Consider the following 8,250-nt stretch of genomic DNA (forward strand, 5'->3'; position numbering starts at 1 on the left):
ATTCATTTAGATTAAAGATCTTGAAACTATCACGTTTGCAGCCATTTGTCACAGTTTAAGTAGCAGTGCATAAATGTCGTGCTGTTGGTATACAATTTAATCTCTGCTGACAACAGCTCCATTTCTAAAGTTTCCTCAGCATCTTTTTTTAATGGCTTTCATTTCTTATAGACAACCTCTGCTGCTTATGCAGAAATGGGACAGCTCTGTAGGCTACCTGAATCTCCTCCAGATGGGGGAAAAATGGTAGAGCACCCAGTGCAGTGTGTGTGGGAGCATCAGGCAAAGGCTCTTTGCACCTGATTCCATGTGCATGCAGCTCAATGCATGGGCTTCCATTCTGCAGGAGGTTTGATGGGTTTTTTGTTGTTTCAGGTCAGAACATACAGGGTAGGTTTTGTTTTGTGACTTTTTCCTCTGTTCAAACCAGGGGAAAGATAACTCACAGGACAAGAGTTTGGTTTTTTCCTCCATGATCTTTCCAGTACATAGAAGAAGCCTACAAGAGCCATGGAGAGAGTCATCCTGCAAGTGCCTGCAGTGATGGGACAGGGGAAATGGCTTCAAACTGAGAGCAGATTTAGATTAGATATTAAAGGAAAAATTCCTTACTGTGAGGGTGGTGAAACCCTGGACAGGTTGCCCAGAGAAGCTGTGGATGTTCCATCACTGAAAATGCTCAAGGCCGAGTTGGATGGTTCTTTGGGCAACCAGGCTGGGTGGATGATGCCCCTGCCCACAGCAGGAGGGTTGGAACCAGATGATCTTAAAGATCCCTTCCAAAACAGGCCATTCTATGATTCTATGATGTTTAGAATTATTCTGGTAAAAAAATATGAGCAATGATTTTATCAAACAAGAATGCTTAATTTCTAGTGGGTGTCACTCTCATTGTACTGTTGGCAGAATGTTTATAGCTGCAAGCCTTTACTTGCATTAAAGCATTAGCTCAGAGAGAATAGGTTATAAATCCCAGTGTCTCCTTCCAGGGATAATGTTCTTTATAGACCTTCTATAGATCCTCTGGTTCTCTCTGTGCTTGAGACTCTGCCCAGCCTGGAGCAGGTGGAGGAAAAGGTTGTGAATTATGTGCCACTAAGAAACTTTGCTGAGCTGTGTCACAGCAGCTTGCAGGAGTTTTATGGGGATATATCTTCAATAGAGAAAATTAAGGTGTTGGTACAGGGAAGACTACACTGATAGAAACATAAATTGCAGAAGTCTCATTTGCAAACTTGCAAACAGAGATGCAAAAAAGTTTTTTACAGCACAAGCATGTTTTCACTAACCCAAATTGATAAGAGGGTACAACTGGGCTGAGGATATCCTGAAGGGCCTGGAGGTCTGTTCTAGTGGGATACTTTTGATACAGCTGAAGATGGCTCCTGAAGATCAGGGTTAATGTTCTTGCAAAGTCACTGATGAGAGTGGCTCATCTCAATACTTCAGAAAAACTCTCCAGTCAGTGCTGCCAGGCTTTTGTAGTTATCACCTGCAGCTTTTGAAATGTGTGCAATTGTTCTGGGTAGGAAAAGAGCAGAAAGTCTTTTAGATTAAAGCATAACCTTTATGACCACAGAACCACTGTAACCATTTATAACCAGAGTAACCATTATATCCACAGAAGAAAAATTTCAAGCATATGGAAATAGAATTGGCCCCAGCTGACACATTTAAGCTGTGCCAATGCTAAAAGATGTTAGAGCCTCCTGAGCCTGCAGGAGAAGGTCAGTTTAGCTGGAAGTTGCTGTGAATAAGTAGCAGCATCCAATTCAGGTAAAGGGACAGGACTGGCAGAAAGTCCAGGTTGAGACTGGAGTTGGTGGTAGGAATTAGGAACCAGGAGCCAGGCAGCAAGAAAGATCAAAGAGATCAGGGTTATTAGAGGCAAATACCTTATCCAAAATGCTATGAATTTTAGTTTGCAGGAGCAATTATTACATGAAAATCTGGAGGATGGAAAGGCAGCACTGTATCTGGGTTCAGCCTGCAGTCTGCTAAAACACACCATGTGGAAGATGGTTGCCCATCTCATGGGGTTATAAGGTTCACAGTGGTGCTTTGCACCCTGGCTGGCCCATTTGGCAGCTCAGTGGCTTTGCAGCACTGGTTTTCCTTACAGCACTGGTTCTCACAGTGCTGCAATGCTGTTACTGCACCTTTTCTGACACATGACTACAAGCGTTGGACCATCTCAACACCTGCTGCATATAAATAGTGTTTTCCTGTTTTCCTGTCTTCATTTTCATCCTGGATTCTCTTTCCCTGGCACCACAGTGAGTCCTCTCTGCCCCCTTTGTGCAGCTGGCAGCCACACTGGCCCATTTCCCCACCCCAGCCTGCTCAGCCCCACCACTGCTGGGATGAGTCCTCTTCCACCTCTTTATTTTCCCCTCCAGAAACTCCTTTTTTTTTAAAATCTGACACTTCTCTTTCTTCAAGGTCACTTCAGGTTTAATTCACCAATATGATATATCTAAAGAGTTAATTTAATATTCTAATATGGCATTTTTAAAAATTGCCATACAAATATATTGTACGTATGATCACATCTCTCTGAAATGAAAATCAAGACCACTCAATGTCCTTTTGTCAAACTGATTGTATCTAATTAAAAAAGAAAGAAATCCCAGCGATGCAGCTTTTCTTCCCATTAACATGCACTGCACAGGTTACTACCCAATTTAATACAGAATGTTGTCTTGCTTTGCTCCATTCTTGATGAAACTGCCCTGTTTAGATAAAGTTAAGGGAAATTGTGAGTTAGCAAAAGAAACAGCAAAGCCCACCCTACTACACAAAGAGAAGAAATAAAGAAATAAGTCATTTGACCATTTATTTCTTTTCCTCAGCAAGTGCATCCAGCTATGGAAGCAGATGGCCCTTGGCCTTGAGCACTGCTAGCCTGGCACTCTGAATTCTTGGTAAATAGATAAACATGCCTATAAGATTAAGTGACAAATTCACATCAGCACCCAAAGCTTTGATCAATACCACTAATCCGTTAAGGATTACAACAAAGCATCTTATGTTGCTGTCCCTTCTTTCTGGAATTAAATGTGAACCAAAAAAATAACAGAACAAAATATTTTTAAAATTAAATGAAAAAAGGAAATTACTCCTTGCACACTTTAAAGATAAAGAACCCTCATTAGTGCCTCTGCTTGCCTGGACAGACTGCCTTTGAAGGCAATTTAGGTGTAACAAAGTAATTTTCAAATTAAAACAGGAGCGGCAGGTTTATAAAATGAAAATGTAATGGGGCAGCCACACAGCCAGATCCAGAATCCCATCTATCTCCTGAATCTGGCAGCAGTTTATTTGACCAAATGGCAACTGCACCTGAAGGAGAGGGGACAAGAGCTGAAGTAAAGCCAAGGCAAACACCTGTTGAGAACTTAGCAGAGGATTCAAAGTCCAGTGAAGTAAGTGGGAATTTTTCTATTGACTTCAGTTGCCCAAATCAGGCCCTCACTCCTTTGAATAAATAAGAGTTTGTGACTCAGTGTATTCTCTCTCCCAGTGGAAAGAGCCCCTGCAAGAAGCTTCACAAGAGTGACTGCAGGGCAACAGGACTCTGCTGCAATTTATTTATTTTCATGCCTGAGAGTCTGCTTAGAGAGTCAGGTTCTGCATTGATGGGATTGGTGAGGATTCTTGCTAACATAATGCTAAGGTGACCCAAGTAAGTGTCCCCTGATATCTGTGACCCATTAAATAGCTTTGAAAACACACCTGACTGTAGAGAGAGGTTTGTTTATTGCTTGTGAGTCACTTGCCTCTGATTTCCTTCTGCGCCCTCGCTTTTACTTTCCCTCTCTTCTCTGCCATTGTCTTTTGCTTGTTATATTCGAAAACTGGTAAGAGAAATGTAACTTTTTTATACACATTCTCCGTGAAACAATGTTTAAAAATGTGGTGCTCGATGAGCCATCCCTTGGGGTTGTTAGATCAAGGTCATAATGAGTTGGTGCATTTGCTTACTACAATATATAGGAGCCTAATGGCAGCTGCAATCATTTACTTTCCCTCCCTGGCTCTTTGAGAGTTATTTGCTTGGTTACATGAGGTGTCAACATTAATGCAGATGGGGATGGAACCTGAAGAAATTAACATAAATCGTGTCAACGTGCTGTCTTCTGATGTAGTGCCACTTTCTTTAGAATTTCGTTTTATTGCTATCAATATTTTCCTCTGATCGTCACTGCTGCAACATAATTTCAACACTGAAATTTAATTTCGTCCAAATGTGCTGTCCTGTTCAATCAGCCATGGAGGGTTCACCCAGTCACTCCCTCCTCCTCATTTTTTCCCACCTACTGTGTGATTTTGCTGTTTATGGCTCGTTCTCTGGACTTTCACACCCCCAGCATTTGAGAGAGATGGAAAAAATGCCATGGCATTTCATTTAGTCGGTGTTAACTCCACTCCCCTGGGTTGTGAGAAAGTGAAAATTACTTTGTAAGATAAGACTTGGCTAACATAGGAGCAAATATCACTAAATGCTGAATCTGAAAATCCAAGTGTAGACATTAAAGCAATTCCTTTCATGATCTTTAGCCATGTCATTTCATGACCAGTAACTCTTGAATGTTTACAACTCAGTTACAGGTTTCTGTGGGAGAGAAAATGGCATTTCCATAGGGTTCCTGAGGAAAGTTGCAGTAGGGTGAATGCCACAGAAGAAGGATAAGATTGATGTCTTTGCTTAAGGTGTACATTTAAATCTAGTTTCTGAGTGGAATTCTGTATCCTGGAGGAAGAGGGAGAAGAAGATATCTCAGCGTGGGTAATAAAGTTCATGATTTCCAGCTATGGGGTCAGGAGGGATGGAAATAGCCCTGGGCTGAAGGCAAGGGCTGTACACTTATTGGGATTTGCTTTTGATGTTTTTCTGGGAGCAGATATAAATTCAAGGTCTTCTCTTTCTGCTCAGTACTTCCATTCCTCTATCTTGGAATTATTTTCTATCATTATCGGGTCTGTCTGGTTCTGTGGAGTGAGTTCCATCATGTGAAGTGAAATATGTAAGAGGGAGATAGGGGAACAAAGAAGAAGGAAAAAAAAAAAAACAGGCAAGAAAAGCAAAATAAGGAGCTAAAAAAGAGCACTTCAGAAGCACTTGAACAGAGTGGTCATATTTATATCCACGAGCTGCAGCTGCAGAGCTTTAATAGCAACAGCAGGGCTGTCTTGCTGAGAAAGAGCAGGAGGAGGCAAGAAGACCCTGATGTGGAACAAGGCTGGAGTGTTGTAACCCGGTGGGGAGAGGAGCAGGCAGCTGCCACAGGCGGCTGGAGCTGGTGGAGAGCCAGGGCTGGGGCAGCTGTGACAAGGTACCTGGGGGAGCAGGGGGCACCGAGGTTAAATCACATCTCCCTGGAGGCCGATGGGGATGCCAGGCAGTAACAGTATTGCCTTGGGCTCTGCCATTTTAACTCCATTTCTCTGAGTGCTGCACACCTTTTGACAAAATAAATCACACTTTGTTTTGAAGAATTTGTTTTCTGCATCACAGCCTTTTAGTAGTGCTTCTTGTCTTCCACAAGGAAAAACCTCAGTTGGAGAGAGGTCTAGCAGGCTGCAGCAGCAATCACCAGCCAAGGGGATATGATTTAGAGACCCACATCAGAGAGGTGCTGGGAGCTGGTGTCAAACACAAACCACTTCAGGGAGGCACCTGAGAAATGCACTCAGGGGTCTGTTGGAGAATCTGAAAAGGGGCAGGTGCCTGCTCTGCTCCTACAAACACAGCAATTTCCTTCTCCTCCTCTTTGGCACCCAGCAGAACAGGGAAATTTCACCTATCATTAGTCTGTATTATCATGGACAAACTGATGCCCCAGGCAGCCCCAGAAATATGATTTGGGCACCAAAAATAGGACATAGGGAGACCTGGAATTTTCTCTTCAAGAAATTCAATACTCAGATTTCTATCTGAGCAAGATGACTAAATCCATTTGGACTCTGTGCTCTGAATGGGAGCTGCTGTGCATGTTTCAGCTGGACATATTCCACAGTCTTCCTTTGTGTAGAAGGTAGGAGATTCTCAGGAATATGTTACCCACCAGGAGAACCCCACACCTTTTGCACAGATCTTTCATCCTGAAAGACAGATTCTGAATTTTGGACTTTGTTTCTAGAAGAAGTGGCAACGGTTCCCATTGTTTCTGAGTGATGATGTTACTTGGAGCTCTGTTTGCTGATAGAACAGAAATCACCAAGGAAATGGAAATGTCAAATGCATATAGGGTTGCCTTTCTTGCTCTTTTGCCTATGTGGGCAGGTGAATTTGACATTATGGGTCTGAGTCTGGAGTGACTCATTTCAAGGGCGGTCATTATGCTCCCTCCAGACAGATTTTCCTCTGTATCAATTTAGCACACCTTTAATTACAACAAGGAACCCTTTAAATTTCATCTGAGTTGTAGGGGGCTTTCTACATTCCAGTCTGAATTCCACCCTGTATCATTAAATTAGTCCAATTTACATAAAACTGACCTTGCCAAACCAATACTAATATTAAGGGGGAAAAAAAAGCTCAGAGTACAAAGTCAAGTAAGTCAAGCAGTTAGAAATCCCAGGATCAAAGTCACCTATGAAACTTTAAATCACCCCTTTCCTAGTTCCAGATAAGCTTTGCTTTGCTCAGCATACAGAGTACCTACTGAATAAGTACTTGGTCAGTATTTATTTTAGTCCCTTTTCTTTGATTATTTACTGAATGCTACTGAAGCCTTGCATCAACAAATCAAATAAGTAGCCTTCTAGTGGTTTTGCATCATGCTTTCAGTGTTGTAGCTAAATTAATTAGCATGACACCCCTGCAAGTGTTGGCCCCTGTGTGACTATGACCTAGAACATGGATTAAAAGGGAGTGTTAATGCTGTAAATCTAGTTTGAAATTACTCACATTTAGTTTTTGCAAAGTAACGTGTCTTTAGTAGCATGCTATATGTTCAAACTGCATTTTCTGCTGGTCTCAGTTACAGAGGTGAATGTTTGCTTGTTTGCAAATCAAACCCTGACTGTCTATGCTTGAATTCACAATTCTGAACTCCTGTCTTTAAAAATTAATACAGTCATGTACATAGAAGTTGTATTAGGAACTTTAGGTCTGTGGGAGCTAAAGAAATGTCCAAGTGCAGTTCTTATTTTGACATTTTTATTTTTGGAGAAATCGATTTTTACAACCCTAATGATTTTTTTTGACATAGTGTCTTGTAATGGAGCTCTCAAAAGTATTTTTATGTATGTGTGCATAGTATATGTTGAATGTGTATACATATATAAAAAAATTATTTGCTTATATATGTGGTTGCTGACTGTCTGGTCAGAGAGAAAGTCAGATAAACTTTCCCAGGCATTACTCTGGGGATTTTTTAGCAAACTCAGAGAAAGAATTAAAATAATCCTTAACCTTTGCAGCAGATGTTTTGAACTTGTAAGATGTTTACAAGAAGGGTGTTGTTCCTAATTACCCAATGATGTGAGGGGTGTTGATTGAGGCCCAATCAGGTCCAGCTTTCCTCAGAACATTCTATAAAAGAATGTGATGTATAAAAAACTTGACATTTGCCTTTTGACAACAATAGGCAATAGGAGTTGTCACTTCATTCAGCTGTCCCTAATACAATAGCAACATACATATATTTAAAACACATTAATTTACAATTGTATGTACAATTCCACTCTGCATCCCAACCCAGAATGGCTTGGACCCCTTTCCCCTTGGGCAACGTCCACTCACACTGAGGGAGCTGTGAGGGCACAGGGCACTGAGCTGAGAAATTAACTGTGAAATTCTACTGGGTTCCTAACTGAGCAAATATTTCCAGAGCCTCAAAAGCAGCCAGATTTGAATAGTTTAATGATATGGCAACAGGATTTTCCTTCTGTGTGATTTGTCCCTCTGCTAAAAATTCAGTCTCTGCTTCCGAGCAGGAAAGTTTTAGATAAGGCTGTCCCAAATGTTTACATGCAAAAAGCATGGTTTCACCAGACTTCCTTCCAATAAAACAGCTCAGCTGCTTTTCTCAAGATAAAAAAGAGTCAACCAATGTCCAAACCTGAACATACTATTTGGAAATTTCCATTGTTACTCTGAGAGAGATTTAGGTGCAAGGAAAAACTGGATGCTGAATAGAAAATTCTAACTCTGCTTAACTACAGGCATCAAAAATCGTGAAATCAATGTAAAGAATTTCCTCTGGGTCAGATACAAATTTTTAGGTCACATTTGAATACTCC

Source organism: Melospiza georgiana, chromosome 7, assembly GCF_028018845.1.
Source record: "Melospiza georgiana isolate bMelGeo1 chromosome 7, bMelGeo1.pri, whole genome shotgun sequence".
Taxonomy (NCBI): domain Eukaryota; kingdom Metazoa; phylum Chordata; class Aves; order Passeriformes; family Passerellidae; genus Melospiza; species Melospiza georgiana.